Below are 17,581 nucleotides of genomic sequence, written 5' to 3'. Positions count from 1 at the left end.
AACGGAGACACAGAGAAGATAAGAGAAGCAGCGTGGCTCAGTGGAGAGAGCACGGGCTTTGGAGTCAGAGGTCATGGGTTCAAATCTCTGCTCCACCAACTGTCAGCTGTGTCACTTTGGGCAAGTCACTTAGCTTCTCTGGGCCTCAGTTTCCTCATCTGTAAAATGGGGATTAAGACTGTGAGCCCCCCGTGGGACAGCCTGATCACCTTGTAACCTCCCCAGCGCTTAGAACAGTGCTTTGCACATAGTAAGTGCTTAATAAATACCATTAAAAAAAGTTAAGACTGTTGTCACACATCCGATAAGTGGTGGAGCTGGGATTAGAACTCAGGTTTCCTGATTCCCAGCCCTGTGCTCTTGCCATTAAGCCATGCTACCTCCCTGACCTAGAGCTGACCCTGATCATAGATATCTTGATTTGCCTTTGCATCATTTCAGTCCCAAATAAAATCAAGGATTTCCAAGTGACTTTAGGAGCATCTCAATAAAACCCCAGTGAGACTCATAGATCAAATAAAATCCACAATCAGAAAAGCAATTCTATAAGCCACAGGGATTGGGTCTTCCAACACTGTTGTACTCTTTCAAGTGATTAGAACAGTACTCTGCACAAAAGGAAGATAAGATTATCCTATCAGGACTGAAGTAGAATAGAAAAGAAGAGAAGAGAAGCAGCGTGGCTCTATGGAAAGAGCATGGGCTTTGGAGTCAGAGGTCATGGGTTCAAGTCCCAGCTCCACTTGTCAGCTGTGTGACTTTGGGCAAGTCAGTTAACTTCTCTGGGCCTCAGTTACCTCATCTGTAAAATGGGGATTAAGACTCTGAGCCCCCTTCAGACAACCAGATCACCTTGTAACCTCCCCAGCACTTAGAACAGTGCTTTGCACATAGTAAGTGCTTAATAAATGCCATTATTATTATTATTATTAAGTAAAGAGTGAAAATATGAAGGTCTAATGTCAATATTAGAGAAAAAGACTGGGAGAGACAACATATATTAAGGTCAATTAGAACAAGAAGACAATATGAAGTATTAATAATAATGGTATTTGTTAAGCACTTACTATGTGCCGAGCACTGTTCTAAGCACTGGGGTAGATACAAGGTAATCAGGTTGTCCCAAGTGGGGCTCACAGTCTTTATCCCCATTTTCCATATGAGGTAACTGAGGCCCAGAGAAGTGAAGTGACTTGTCCAAGGCCACACAGCAGATAGGTGGTGGAGCTGGGATTAAAATACATGCCCTCTGACTTCCAAGCCCATACTCTTTGCTCTGATCCACGCTGCTGCTAAAGCATTAATAATTAATGTAAAATATTAGTATCAAGCATGCAAGTAACTGTGATGATATTATTTGTTGTCATTTATGTTAAATGTTTATTTTAAAGGAGAATTTAGCTGTGTTCACCTTTAAGGAAATTCCTGTAGAAGGAAGTACTGGAGCAGAAGACAAAATGGCAGCAGCAGCAGCATGTCAGCTCATAAAGACAGAAAACATATCTTCCCACCACTTATTTGTAATTCTGAAAAATATGAATTACCTCTCAATTAATGGAAAAGTATTTCAATAATGATGGCAGCATTTTGTCCTGAATGAAGCAAACCCTAAATATTTTCCTTGAAGTGAGTTAGATAACTTATCTCATCAAGTAAGCATTTGGTTTGGTTCTGAATATTAAAAAAAATGCAAAACGAAACCTGGCAATCTGACTGACTTGAGGAGGAGAAGTTGTTTTTCCTCGTTCAGTTGGTTCTTGCTTGAAGGTGCTGGAGCATCTTATTTGTTTCTGCTTCCCTCTAGGGATCTCAGTCTTGCCCCCTGTTCCCAGGGTACAGTGGAATCACAAAGGGAATGCCAGCTCCCTGGGAGCAGAAGAAGGATGTTGATCCTAATTAGACAGCACCCTAATCTGTAATCCTTAAATAATCAACGTTCAAGGACTTTCCTCTTTGAGAACTAGGGAATTGATTGCTCTCAGTAACTTAAACGTCCCAGGGCAAAATAAAACAAATATCCAGGATACTTAGACTGTGAGCCCCAAGTGCTCAACCTAATTTTCTAATATCTTATCTTAGTGGTTAGTACAGTGCTTGGCACATGGTAAGTGCTGTATAATAAGTTATTTTTATCATTGTCAGCCCATGCAAAGTTAAATTGAGTGAGGAGAATTGCTTGATGCATTTGGACAAATGATGTGATATATTTTGGGCTAGATAGTCCTAGTAACTAGCTGTATACATTACTGGTCCAGTGTGGAAGGAATCTTCAGTATTTATATTGATTGAGGGCTACTCTTCTGAATGTGTCCATCCAGACCCACATTATCTCAAGAAATCTCACCTCAAAATGCATTTGGATTTGAATTATCCTTTAACATTCAGATATTTTGAGTGGTGGATTTATTTGCTCTGGAAGATTCACTTCAAGATGCCATTTTAGACCCCGATTATCATGGCAATATATACATTAATATAGTCACTCCTGCATGCTTGAAGAAAACGATGTATCTTATTACCTATTGTGATTCTAGGATTGGAGAGGACATTCTGTCATGAATGGGGAACTTGGTAAAGATGGGGAAAAGTTATAGGGGGATAAATAATAGTGATGATAATTCTGGTATTTGTTAAGTGCTCACTATATGGCAGACACTTTAGTAAGTGCTGGGGTGGATACAAGCAAATCGGGGTGGATGCAGTCCCTGTCCCACGTGTTGCTCACAGTCTCAATCCCCATTTTACAGATGAGGAACTGAGGTTTAGAGGATTTAAGTGATTTGCCCGAGATCACACAGTAGACAAGTGGCAGAGCCGGGATAAGAACCCATGACCTTCTGACTTCCAGGCCCACACTTTATCCACTATGTCATGCTGCTCCTAACGATCATTTTCCTAGACAGAGAAGAGTTGCTAGGAATTATTGTTAGGACATGTTCAATTTATCAGTTTCATCTGATAAATCTGGTATCTCTTTTCTACTTAGACTATGAGCCCCATGTGGGACAGGGACTGTATCCAACCTGATTAACTGATATATACTGTAGCACTGCTTAGTACATAGTAAGCAACTAACAAATACCAAAGTTTGTTAGCATTATTATTATTATTACTATCATTATTATGCTTTCATAAATGATCTGGAATAGAGAATGCATAGTGAAATCTCTGAGTTAGCATGGTAGTTTTTAAGACAGAATCTGAGGCAATACTAGTAGTATGTAGCTCCAAAACTTATTTTAATCCATCCTATGCAACTGTTACTCATGAGTTTGGTATACAGGGTTAGGCTTACTTTATGTAGTTGTTATTTTTTGCATTGGTTTGCAAAGTATTTCTTCATTAATTTATATTTTTAATAGAAAGATACAAAAAGAGGCAAGCATTCAATAAATCAGTACTATTTATTGAGCACCTACTGCATGCAGAGCACTGCTCTAAACCTTTAGGAGAGTACTATTGAGTAGCAAATATGATCCATGTCGTCAAGGAGTTTATAATGTAGAGGAGAGACAGACACTAAAATGAATATGGGAGGAAATAATATCTATCAATCAATTAATCATATTTATTGAGCACCTGCTGCGTGCTTCGAATTGTGCCTTAAAGGCACAGTTTGTATTCTGAGAGATTCAGATTTGAAATCCCTCTTAAACCCTGCCCTCTCCCTGACTTTCCCGTCACTGTTGATGGCACTACCATCCTTCGTGTCTCACAAGCCCACAACCTTGGTGTCATCCTCGACTCTGCTCTCTCGTTCACCCTTCACATCCAATCTGTCACCCAAACCTGCCGGTCTCACCACCGCAACATCGCTAAGATCCACCCTTTCTTCTCCATTCAAACTGCTACCCTGCTGGTTCAACCTCTCATCTTATTCTGACTGGATTACTGCATGAGTCTCCTCTCTGATCTCCCATCCTCCCATCTCTCCCTGTCTCTCCCCACTTCAGTCTATACTTCACGTTGCTTCCCGGATCATCTCTGTGCAGAAACGCACAGGGCATGTTACTCCCCTCATCAAAAATCTCCAGTGGCTACCATTCAACCTATGCATCAAGCAAAAACACCTCACTCTAGGCTTCAAGGCTCTCCATCACCTTACCCCCTCCTACCGTACCTCCCTTCTCTCCTTCTACAGCCCAGCCCGCACCTTCCATTGCTCTGCTGCTAGCCTCTCACTGTGCCTCGTTCTCGCCTGTCCCGCCATTGACCCCCGGCCCACGTCCTCCCCCTGTCCTGGAATGCCCTCCCTCCGCACATCTGCCAAGCTAGCTCTCTTTCTTCCTTCAAAGCCCTACTGATTGCTCACCTCCTCCAGGAGGCCTGCACAGACTGAGCCCCTTTTTCCTCTCACCTTCCCCATCCCCCCGCCCTACCTCCTTCCCCTCCCCACAGCACCAGTATATGTTTGTACAGCTTTATTACTCTATGTATTTTACTTGTACATATTTACTATTCTATTTATTTTGTCAATGATTTGCATCTAGCTTTACTTCTATTTATTCTGATGAATTGATACCTGATCACATGTTTTGTTCTGTTGTCTGTCTCCCCCTTCTAGACTGTGAGCCCCTTGTTGGGTAGGGAAGGTCTTCATATGTTGCCAACTTGTACTTCCCAAGTGCTTAGTACAGTGCTCTGCACACAGTAAGCGCTCAATAAATACGATTGAATGAATGAATGAGTGAATGATATCCTGGATGGGAAAAAAATCATGGTAAATGTCCTCTAATTCCCATTTTAGAGCTGGGAAAATTGAGTCGGACAGGAGCAAAGTGAATCATGCAAGGTGATCCAGGCACACTGTCCCTTATCCCAGCACTATAACCACTAGAATAGGTTCTCCTATTAATGACAAAATTTAGCTGCCAGTAAATTCTTCGCCAAAAATTTCTTAAAGCTATGTGCACATCCTGGTTCCTCAGGCTGTAGATCAGAGGGTTCAGCATAGGGATAATCTCTGTATAGAATACAGCGATCACTTTATCTGTTTCCAGAGAGTAACTGGAGCTGGGCCTTAGGTACTTGAAGAGTTTCGTCTTGTGGTAAATGCTCACGGCAGCCAAATGAGCTGCACATGTGGAGAAAGCCGTGCACTTGCCTGCGGTAGAGTTGATTCTGAGGGTGGTGCTGAGAATAGCAGTGTGGAAGGTCAGGATGGCTATCACTGTGATGATCTCACTGAAAAGGACAAAGTTGAAAAGCAGCAGTTTGGTAAGGGAGGTATCCGAACAAGAGAGTCATAACAGAAGAGTAATGTCGCAGAAGAAATGGTTGATTTCATTAGAGCCTCAGAAGGTAAATGAAAAAGTTGAAATCTGTATGTAGGGCTGAATGAAGAAAGCCACCTATGTAGTAACCAAGGAGTGACCAAGGAGACACACGTTTTTGGATGCATTATAATTAGATACATTAATGGATTACAGATGGCCACGAAGCAGTCGTAGGACATGGCTGCCAGAAGGCAACATTCAGTAGCTTCCAGAGCTATAAAGAAATACATCTGGGCTGCACATCCAGCAAAAAAAAAAAAAAGACTGTCTTCTCTCCTAAAAGATCTGTTAGCATTTTGGGCAGGGTCACAGTGGAATAGCAAATGTCTAAGAAGACATTTCTAGACTGTGAGCCCGCTGTTCGGTAGGGACCATCTCCATATGTTGCCAACTTGTACTTCCCAAGCGCTTAGTACAGTGCTCTGCACACAGTAAACGCTCAATAAATCTCATTGAATGAATGAATGAATGAATGAATGAACAAATTGCTGAGAAAAAAAGTACATGGGTGTGTGGAGGTGGGCAACAATCCAGATTAATAACACCATCTCCAGGTTTCCCATCGGTGTAAAGACATAAATCGTTAGGAATAGCACCCCAACAGGACAGTCCAAAGCGATGGGTTATCAGTCAATCCCACAAATATGAAGCCCGTCACTGCAGTGTGATTGTCCCTCACCATTTCAGCATTGATTACATGGGGGAAAATAAGTTGAAAAAAAAAAGATATATTGGAATGATTACCGAGCAGCTAGAAACCAGCTGCCCAGAGCACCAGGCAAAATGGTAAAGAGCTGATTCTTTAGGGTTTTTTTATGGTATTTGTTAAGGACTTATTATGTGCCAGGCCCTCTATTAAGCACTAGGGTAGATGCATTCTAATTAGGTTGGACAAGTCCATGTCCCACATGGAGTTGACAGTCTTAATCCCCATTTTACAGATGAGGTAACTGAGTCACAGGGAGGTTAAATAATAATAATAATAATAACAATGGCATCTGTTAAGCACTTACTATGTGCCAAGCACTGTTCTAAGCACTGGGGTAGATACAAGATAATCAGGTTGTCCCACGTGGGGCAGTCTTAATCCCAATTTTACAGATGAGATAACTGAGGCACAGAGAAGTTGAATGACTTGCCCAAAGTCACACAGCTGACAAGTGGCAGAGCCGGGTTTAGAACCCATTACCTCTGACTCCCAAGCCCATGGTCTTTCCATTAAGCCATGCTGCTTCTCGTTGACTTGCCCAAGGTCACACAGTAGACAAGTGACATAGCTGGGATTAGAACCAAGGTCCTTCTGACTCCCAGACCTATTCTCTAATAATTAGCCAGTATGGTTCATTTTTATCTCTGACCCTTACATGGGAACAATTCTACTGAATTGATAGAGAAGCAGCATGTCTCTGCCAATTATCTGCTGTGTGACCTTGGGCTAGTCACTTCACTTCTCTGAGCCTCAGTTACCTCATCTATAAAATGGGGATTGAGACTGTGAGCCCCATGTGGGTCAGGGACTGTGTCCAACCCAATTACTTTGTATCTATCCCAGCGCTTAAAAGAGTGCTTGGCAAGCACTTGGCAAATGGTAAGCATTTAACACATACCACAATTATTATTGTTATTTTGCCAACTTCTTGTTGATAATTTTGATTTGATCCATGAAGTTCTCCTCAGTACTCTTGGTGCCCAGAGTCAGATCCTCACAAGATATTCGTAATTTCCTGTCCATGTCTTCATCGACAGTGCAAAATAGAAGATCGATTCATTATCTAATGAATTTGTCCCTTATATCTAGAATCTCTCCCGTTGGTGACTTTGCTCTAAAACATCAGGCTTCCCAAACTATCTCCAGTGAACTTTACTCAAGGAAAAATAGGCTTCCAATCACTTTCCAGTTATCTTATCCGCCATGCAATATAACGTAACAATTCAGGGAGCCCATATTGACAAGATTAAGCTTTCAATTCCAGTTGTGATTTTGGGTAAGTAGCTATCAGTAAGAATAAAAAAAACTCTTCATATAGAGAGACATGCACTCAAATACTCTAAAATATTAATCATGCTTTTCTCCAAATGGAGTTCCAAATTTGGTCAGTCATTTAGATATTATATATCTCACTTTCCACAAAATCTACAAATGCCTAATCTACAGCCTACCTGTAGAAAAGAGGATAGAAAAATCACAGGGCAAGGAAAAACTATGGGTGGTTTGTGTCTACATCACTTGTAATAATAATGATGATGGCATCTGTTAAGCTCTTACTATGTGCAAAGCACTGTTTTAAGCGCTGGGGTGGATACAAGGTGATCAGGTTGTCCCACATGGGGCGCACAGTCTTAATCCCCATTTTACAGATGAGGTAACTGAGGCACAGAGAAGCTAAGTGACTTGCCCAAAGTCACACAGATGACAACTGGCAGAGCCAGAATTTGAACCCATGACCTCCGACTCCCAAGGCCCACGGGCATAAAACCGTGCTTTTTCGATTGAGCCACGCTGCTTCTCTAACATAAGTACATCACTTATAAACGCTTTGTACAGTGCTCTGCACACAAGTGCTCAATAAATACGGTTGAATGAATGTATACTTGTGTATACAAAAGCATGAATGTATACTTAACTAGCACCAAGGGATCAATGCACATAAATGCCTAAGGAGAATATAACCCAATAAGGATCCCAATTATCTTTGGGAACAAATACAAATGAGACAGAAGTACCATGTATTTCTGGATAGTAAATGAAGGTAGAGAAGTAGCATGACCTGGTGGAAAGCTCATAGGCCTGGAAGGGAAGAGAGCTGGGCTCTAATTCCAGCCCTGCCATTTGCCTTCTCTGTGACCTTGGACAAGTCCCTTAACATCTCTGTGTCTCAGTTACCTCATCTGCAAAATGGGGATTGAATAGCTGTTCTCTCTCCCACTTAGACTGTGAGCCTCATGTGGGACAAAGATTTTATCCGATCTTAATGCATCAAATCTAACCCAGAACTTAGAACAGTGTTTTCCACATAGTACATGCTTCACAAACACCACGATTTATTATTATCAATAAAACATTTTCTCATATCTTGTTATATTACACTGTTTCCATTAGATGTGGTTATACTAGGGCAGTGACCACAGGCTTAGAAAGATGGGGCATAAGAGCTACATCTTTACATTGGACTCTTACCAGCAGGTCTTTCTTCAATCAATCGGTCAATCAATCGATCAAATTTATGGAGCATTTACTATTTGCAGAGCACTGTGCTAACCCCTGGGAAAGAAAAACACAACAGAATTACCAAACACGTGTTTCAGTTGGTATTTATTTCTAGACTGTGAGCCCACTGTTGGGTAGGGACCGTCTGTATATGTTCCCAACTTGTACTTCCCAAGCGCTTAGTACAGTGCTCTGCACACAGTAAGTGCTCAATAAATATGATTGAATGAATGAATATTTATTTAGTGCCTACTGTGTGCAAAGCACTGTACTAAGAGTTGGAGGAGTACAATACAAAAGGGTATGTATGGATGATCCCTACCCTCAAGGAGCTTATAATAATAATAATGGTAATAATGGTATTTTTAAGTGCTTACTATGTGCAAAGAGCTGTTCTAAGCACTGGGCGTATAGAAGGTAATCAGGTTGTTGCACGTGGGGCTCACAATCTCAATCCCCATTTTACAGATGAGGGAACTGAGGCGCAGAGAAGTTAAGTGACATGCCCAAAGTCACACAGCTGACAATTGGTGGAGCCAGGATTTGAACCCATGACCTCTGTCCCCAAAGCCCGTGCTCTTTCCACTGTGCCACGCTGCTTCTTGAACTAGAGGGGGAGACAAGCAATAAAATACACTACTGAAGGATATGTACCTAAGTGCTGTGGGGCTGGGGGAGAGTGAATTTCAAAGTCCTTAAGGGACACGAAGGCATTTGTCAAAGGGGTGGTAGCCTGAGTGATGAGAGTGGCCGATTGTAAGCTCCTCCTAAAGACTCTAAACTCTTTGTTTAGGGCAGGAAGCATGTTTAGCAGTCAGTCAGTCAATCCTATTTATTGAGCACTTTCTGTGTACAGAGCACTTTACTAAGTGCTTGGGAGAGTACAATACTACAATAAACATTCTCTGCCCACATTAAGCTTACAGTCTAGGAGGGGAGATAGACATTAATATTAATGTAAATGAATAAATTATGGGTATGTACTGTGGGACTGTGAGGGGGAGTGAACAAAGGGCACAAGTCAGGGTGACATAGAAGGAAGTGGAAAAGAGGAAGTGTGAAAAGTGGAAATATTCAGTAATATTTATTGAACACTTACTGTGTGCAGAACACTGTACTAAATGCTTGGGAGAATACAATATACCACTAAACGGATACAACAACGAGTTTAGTGAATGAACTTTCCCAAGAGCTTTGTAAAATGCTTTGCAAGCAGCAAGGATTCCTTAAATATCACTGATTAATTGATTGTACTAGGCCAACAAAAATAATAGGAGTAGTGGTGAGGGGACAATATCAGAGGAAATGGTTGGCAGTGGCATGGATGCAGTGGGGTTGAGATTTCAAAAGTGTTCAGTCTGAATTGGAAGCAGCACCCAGGTTAATGGGGACCTGTGAATGGGGTGGAAGAAACCAGTCCTGCAATTAACATAGAGACTTCCAAGGATATCACTCAATCCCTAAGAGTTTTGGTGAAGGAGGTACCTTTACATCTTCTCTGCGTTTAAGTCATACAATTGCTTGACATACTAAATTTTTTGTATTAAGTTCCTGAGTGGAAGTATGACGTTGCTCCCTCTGAAGTTTAATTCTGAGTTTCTCATTTAAACAAATTGCTTTACTTGTTTTATTACTTAGTTGCTATGCTTCAGAATCAATTTGTGTTCTGTGCCCCTTGCCTGGTAATTGTAGAGCAAGTCTTGTGTTAAAAGCCCAGTATGACTGTGTCATGATGTAATAGTGTCTTACTGGTTTTTTAATAAATCCTTTTGTATAAAACCGCCTGGACTCCAACAGAATGGAAGAAATGTGCTCACGCAGGAGTCCTAAAATGGCACCCCCAGACTCTAGACTGTGAGCCCGTTGTTGGGTAGGGACTGTCTCTATATGTTGCCAACTTGTACTTCCCAAGCGCATAGTACAGTGTTCTGTACACAGTAAGCGCTCAATAAATACGATTGAATGAATTAATGAATTGTTTTGGTAGCAAGACAATGCTATAAGAGCAGGGCTTTCTGGAATGTAGGCTTTGTAAATGCAGGTTCTTAAGCAATTGTGTGTTATTGGTGTCAAGATATAATGTAGCGCTATATAATAGTATATGTATTTCTAAAGCTTTTGGCCTATGTACAGGAGTATACTGATCTAAAGATAATAATAATAATAAATAATGTTGGTATTTGTTAAGTGCTTACTGTGTGCCAAGCACTGTTCTAATCACTGGGGTAGATGCAGGTCATCAGGTTGTCCCACATGGGGCTCACAATCTTAATCCCCATTTTACAGATGAGGTAACTGAGGCCCAAAGACTTGCCCAAACTTACACAGCTGACAAGTGGCAGAGCCGGGGTTCTAACTCACGACCCCTGACTCCCAGGCCAGTGCTCTTTCCACTAAGCCACACTGCTTCTCTATATCTAAAGATGTATACCTATTTAGAAAAATCATGAATTGTACTTCCCAAGCGCTTAGTACAGTGTTCTACACACAGTAAGCGCTCAATAAATACGATTGAATGATTGAAAGAATGAATGAATGAATGACACTGCAAGATACCTCCATGGTTACAATCAAGTACTCTCATTTTGGACTTTATTACCTGTCAAAACCCTGCAGAAAAGTCACAGCTATAACAACTGCATAACATTGCACTTGACCAATCTCCATTAACATTAATAGGTTTCCAGTTTCTTTGCTTTGAGTCAGCCTGCAGTGGTAAAATGTCCCCACAAGAGCCCTCTTTCTGTATAGAACTATACCCCTTAATCTTTCTTTGAGGCTGAAGGTTTGTGTTGTCCAATGAAGATAGGAAATACCAGTTATTTCTTCTGAAAATGAAACCTAATTTCAAACTGATCCATTGCAGAAGGCCATTAACTTTTCTTATCTGTTTCACAGAGGGAATGTGACACCCAAAAAATTAATCATTACAGGCGGTGCCCTTCCTTGAGAAATGGAAAGCTGAACCAATTTCTAGTATAATGAAGAAACGACAAGCATGGCCTAGTGGAAAGAGCATGGACCTAGGAGTCAGAGGATCTGTGTTCCTATCCTGACTCCACCATTTCCGGCTGTAAGATTTTGGGCAAATCATTTAATTTCTCTGTGGGGTAGTTTCCTCATCTATAAACTGAGGATTCAATACCTGTTCCCACTCCTACTTAGACTGTGAGCCCCATGTGAGACCTCATTATCTTGAAATTACCCCAGCACTTAATACAGTGCTTGGGATGTAATAAGGGCTTACAAATAGCACAAGTATCGTTACTAATGAAGGAACCAAAATACCAGACTTGTTATTAAGGAAAATGAGTATTTATTGATCCAAATTATTCAGTTTGGTGGTCCATAATCATCTATTTCTCTGGATCATCATCATTTATTATCAATTGCCACTGAACTCATAAAAGCAAAGATACAACACCCATTTGCTTTAAATATTAAACTGACTTGTAAATTCAAAAATTGAGCATTTGTTGACTGCATTTGTTTGCTGTTAATAGCTATTCAGACTAAGAAACCACTTTTGTCTCACCAGAAGATAATTTGCCTCTACAGTCTACTTCACACTGCTCTTGAATCACCTTCCTTTCTCCAACCTGGCCTTGTGCCTTTGAATTTCTTGCAAAAAGCACAAACAATCCGATTCTCTAGTCCTCAACGTTTGTGATTATGAATCTTTATCGATGGGGGATTACAGGGTAGTGCTGTCTAATTAGGAAACAATTTCCATCCTCCCTCTGGAGATGACACTCATTTCAGGGATTCTTTGCATCCTGAAATGATTAGCCTTCTGTATATCCCATGGGAAACGGGAGCAAACAAAAACCCCGGGAACATTTCAACGAGAACCACCTGAGTGAAGAAAAGCAGCTTTTCCTCCAGTGATAGGTTGGACCACTAGGATTATTTTCCACACTAAACCAGCTCACTTAATTCAGCATAAACCTGTGATAACCAGAAAGTTATCCAAGTTTCCATTTTGGTTGTTCACTTAGGGAGACATTTTATTCACGATTAACCAAGAGAATTCTTGCTGAAGTTTAGAGTAATTTGTATCTTTGATGCTATAGAGAATGCGGATAGAACACTGGCTTGGGAGTCAGAAGGTCTTGGATTTTAATTCCAGCTCTGTCACTTGTCTGCTATGTGACATGCTCTAAACTGTGGCACCAAAAATCAATCAATCAATCAAATGTATTTATTGAGTGCTTACTTTGTGCAGAGCACTATACTAAGCGCTTGGGAAGTACAAGTTGGCAACATATAGAGAGAGTCCCTAACCAACAGTGGGCTCACAATCTAGAACAGTGGGCTCACAGTCTAGAAACAGTGGGCTCACAGTCTAGAAACAGTGGGCTCACAGTCTAGAAACAGTAAAAAGTGAATTGACTTGCCCCAGGTCATGCAGCAGGCAAGTGACGGAGCTGGGATTAGAACCCAGGTCCTCTGACTCCTAGGCCAGTGCTAATTGTGCTACTCCATGCTGCTGTACGTCAGTGATCTAAAAACTGACTGGGAGACATCCAGGTGATTTAGGTGTAGCTGGCAGTCCAGACTTACTATTCAATTGGTCCCCAAAACCCGTGATTTAAGCCACAACAATGTGTCAGAACCAAATGTTTTTAATGGCATTTCTTAAGCACGTACTGTGTGTCAAACACTGTTCTAAGCGGCTGGGGTAGATAGAAGTTAATCAGGCTGGATACAGCCCGTTTCGCACGTGGGGTTTATTTTATTTATTTATTTATCTATCTATTTATTTATATTAATGTCTGTCTCCCCCTATTGACTATGAGCTCGTTGTGGACAGAAATGTGTCTGTTGCTATACTGTACTCTTCCAAGTGCTTAGTACAGTATTTTGCACTCAGTAAGCTCAATAAATAAAATTGAATGAATGAATGTGGCTTACATTCTAAGTAGGAGGGAAAATGAGTATTTAATCCTGATTTTACAGTTAAGGAAATTGAGGCACAAAGGAGTGAAGAGACTTGCTAAAGGTCACACAACAAGCAATTGGCACAGCTGGGATTGTAACCCAGGTCTTCTGACTACCAAACCTGTGCTGTTTCCACTAGACCATATTGCTTTTCAATTTTCCTCCGGAACAATATTATGAATAGAAACTAGCTCCCGTATCAGAGTTGGAGTGTCTACTCTTTCCAAAATTCCCCATAATTGTGCGCTCAATCAATGAGAGATAAATAATAGAATTAGATTAATGCATTTACATCGAGTCAGAGAGGTTCTACAACAGCAGAGCAGACTTTTACCTCTCCGAAATCATAATGGATGTATCCACTCCTGTTGGTGATCCCACCTGGCAGTAAAAAAATTCCTCAATCAATCAAAGGTATTAATTCAGTATTAATTAATTATCCCAACAATCCTCTGTTTAACCTCTCCACCCCTCGTCCAACTTCCCCCTTTTCCCCTTTGTTTTCCCATTTGTCTATGATTCCTGTGCATCCCCTCAATCAATCAGTTGGTATATTTTTTAATGGTATATGTTTAGTGCTTACTATGTTCCAGGCACTATCTAAGCCCTGTAGAACGAAATAATCAAATTGGATACAGTTCCTGCATAGGGCTCAAAGCCATAAACCCCATTTTATAGGTGAGATAACTGAGGAACAGAGAAGTTAAGTGATTGCCTAAGGTCATATAGCCGACAAGTGGTAGAGCCAGGGTTAGAACCCAGGTCCTCTGACTCCCAGGCCCATCGTCTTTTGAGTGCTTATGCTATACCTTATGTGCTAAATGCTCAAAAATTTTCAAAAAATAGTTTAGCCATATGCTCCCCAGAGCTAGTGCCATAATAATGCTGGTACTTATAAAGAGCTTTCTGTGAACCAAGCCCACACATGGCTCCCAGTTTAAGACGGAGGGAGAACAGACATCTTAATGCCATTTTGCAAAGTAGGAAACTGAGTTCCAAACATGTTAAAGGATTTGACCAACAAAGATCACACAACAGGCAAGTGGCAGAACTGGGACTAGAACCCAAGTCTTTGGACTTCTAGCCCTGTGCTCCTTTTACTAGACCACCCTGCCTCACAGTGTCTTAAAACAGGTTAGTGCTGGAAATTGAACCTCCTTGGAACCTGAGGCTCTGTGGAAACTACTTGGAAAAAGGAACTTTGAAACAAATTTACTAATTCTGAAAAAGCTAAATCCTGTTGATGTTAAAGACTGATAAATAGTAGAGGAATAGCATGGCCTAGTGTGAGGAGCACAGGCCTGGGAGTCTAGGATCTGGGTTCTATTCCTGCTTCTGCCACTTGTCTGCTGGTGACCTTGGACAAGTCACTTGTCCACTGCTAACCCAGTGACCTCATTTGTAAAATGGGTATTAAATATCTGTCTTTTCTCCTACATAAACTGGAGTCCCATGGGGGAAAGGGTCTGGGTCCAACCTGATTAAGTTGTACCTACACCAGAGCTTAGAACAATGCTTGACACACAGAAAGTGTTTAAAAAAATCATCATGACAAATCTCAGAATAATTGTTTAATATCATCCTTTATGAACAGGATGATATTTCTTATGTGATCTAATTTTAATCAAGACTAGTTCAGGTAATTGGAAGTTTAGATGGCAACAGCTAATTTTTTAGGTCATTCCAGGTATTGGGTGAATTTTTGTCCACACGCACTTTAAATTTATCTTAACATTAATTCACGTTCCTTAAACCTAGGTAACTGGCTATTTACCTTTAGCTCATCAGCTCTCCAGTTTTGCAGAAATATACACACAAGAAAGTGATTTACAGCTTAGACTTCTGCATGGGCTTTATCTCCACTTTCCTCTGAAGAAGGAGATGCAAATCAAAGACAAGGGTCAGAGAATAACAATGCAAGCTGTCGATGTGACCTTAATGAATTTTTCTTGACCTGAAGAAACTGATTCTGCCCCAAGACAGGTGGAGAATGGGTTGCCCCGTTTATGGAAGGACGTGCATGTGGATTTAAACTGGGAGGGCTCTGTCACCCCAACCTCCTAAAACCCTGGTTTCAACCATGGAAGTTAAGTGACTTGCCCAGGTTCACACAGCAGGCAATTGGTAGAGCTGGGATTAGAACTCTGGTCCTCAGACTCCCAGGCCCCTACTCTTTCTACAAGGCCACACTGCTTCTCTAATACGTAATATACATACAATACAAAAATATACATATAATGTACATGTTAATATAGATAAACACTAGAACATTCACCCTGGGGGAAAATGCAGATATTTCATACAATATTAACAACTAATATTTTACGATAAGCACTTGACCAAAGTATCAGTAAACACTTGGGGAAGTGCTTCTTTACCCCAATGCAATCCTTAATTATTTGATGGTAGAACTGTCAAATAGTACATAGTAAGCACTTAATAAATATCACTAAAGAACAACTACCGCTGTGCTCAGAAGACACTTGCCTACGAAGACACCTCTGTTTTCTTTCTCTAGCAGCTGATGCAGACAGAATATATAGCAGAGAGAAACCTGACCTATGTGACTGGTGTTTTCTCTCGGGAATCTCAAACCATCCAGAATGGCAGATTCCTCTCTTCCTAGTGTTTTTGATCATCTATCTTATTACAGCAGTAGGAAATCTTGGGATAATCACGATTACCAATATAGAGTCCCGACTAAAAGCTCCGATGTATTTTTCCCTCCAGCATTTGGCTTTTTTCAATCTAGGTAATTCCACTGCCATTGCCCCAAAATGTTGGTGAACTTCTTGGCAGAGAATAAAACCTATTCCTATTATAGCCCATGGAAAAAATAAATATAGCCCCAGAGATAACACTGAGTGGAAATTCTGGTTTCTTCACATCTAGCATTTTAGAATCAAATTGATTTGAAGACTGTGAGCATCAAATGTTGTATTTGGCTCAGGGACTGGATCCTGAAATCCCTCATTTCCAGCATTCTGCCAGGTCCCCCCGAAGCATGGAGACACCCCCAGCTCCCAAGCACACAGATGCTTCTCACTGTGGCCGGAGTGAGTTCTGGATTCTGTGCTAAGCTCAGAAACATCAATATGCAAAGGTTTGGAACACCCAAATTTGTTCTGACTCGAGCCTAATAGCTGCACAACTGCCTCTTTGGCTTTCTCAGATGGTCAGTGCCCAGTGGAGCAGGGGGCAGAGGTAGGGTGCTCTGTTGCCATGGACACCATTGTTAAGGATGAGCTGAGGTAGGGTCAGAGCTTGGCTTGGTCAAGCGCTTAGTACAGTGCTCTGCACACAGTAAGGGCTCAATAAATACGATTGATTGATTGATTGATTGATTGGCATGAATGGATGGGACATCACCTAAAGGAGGGCCCTGAAATGTGGCCAAAGAGCCTGGGCCTGGGGGTCAGAGGGCCTGGACAGGATTTGATTTGCTTGGGAAGATAAAAATTTCTGTTTTTGACATGGTAAGTTTAAGGTGATGGGAGGACAGCCCAGTGGAGGTGTCTTGAAAACAGGAGTCAGGAGAAACCTGACTGCAGTGAGGTAGAGAGATCAGGGCTGGAGAGGGATACTTGAGAATCATTTGCATAGAGGTGGCACTTGAAGCCAGGTTGAGCACATGAGTTCTCCAAGGGAGTGGGAATAGGTAGAGAATAAAAGGGTGGGGCCCCTCACAATTAGGGAGTGAGAGGAAGAGGAGAAACCCGTGAAAGAGACTGACAGTGAGTGGCCAGAGAGACAGGAGGACATCCAGAAGAGGACAGTGTCCGGGAAGCAGAGGTTGGATAAAATTTCTAGGAGAAGGGGGTGGTCGAGGGTTTTGAAGGCAGCTGAGAGGTCAAGCAGGATGAGGATGGAGTAGAGGCCAGTGGGTATGGCAAGAAGGAGATCACTGCTGATCTGTCCTTCCCTAAGCGGTGCTGTATCCCGCCCCTCTCACCTTCCCCGGCCCCTCTTCTCTGTCTCCAGGAGGGTTGAGGACACAGATAGACTCACCCCCAAGGAGCCAGGGTGTAGCGTTATGTGTCTCGGGAACTTCTTAGCCAGCAGACAAGAGACACGAGCTCCCTTCCCTGCAAAGCATCATCTCTTCTGACTGGCAGATGTCAATCTGAGGACGCGGCCCATTAGCGGATTGTTAACC

Source organism: Tachyglossus aculeatus, unplaced genomic scaffold (assembly GCF_015852505.1).
Source record: "Tachyglossus aculeatus isolate mTacAcu1 unplaced genomic scaffold, mTacAcu1.pri scaffold_96_arrow_ctg1, whole genome shotgun sequence".
Classification (NCBI taxonomy): Eukaryota; Metazoa; Chordata; class Mammalia; order Monotremata; family Tachyglossidae; genus Tachyglossus; species Tachyglossus aculeatus.
The sequence above is the reverse complement of the archived record's forward strand: the minus strand, read 5'-3'. Positions refer to the sequence as shown.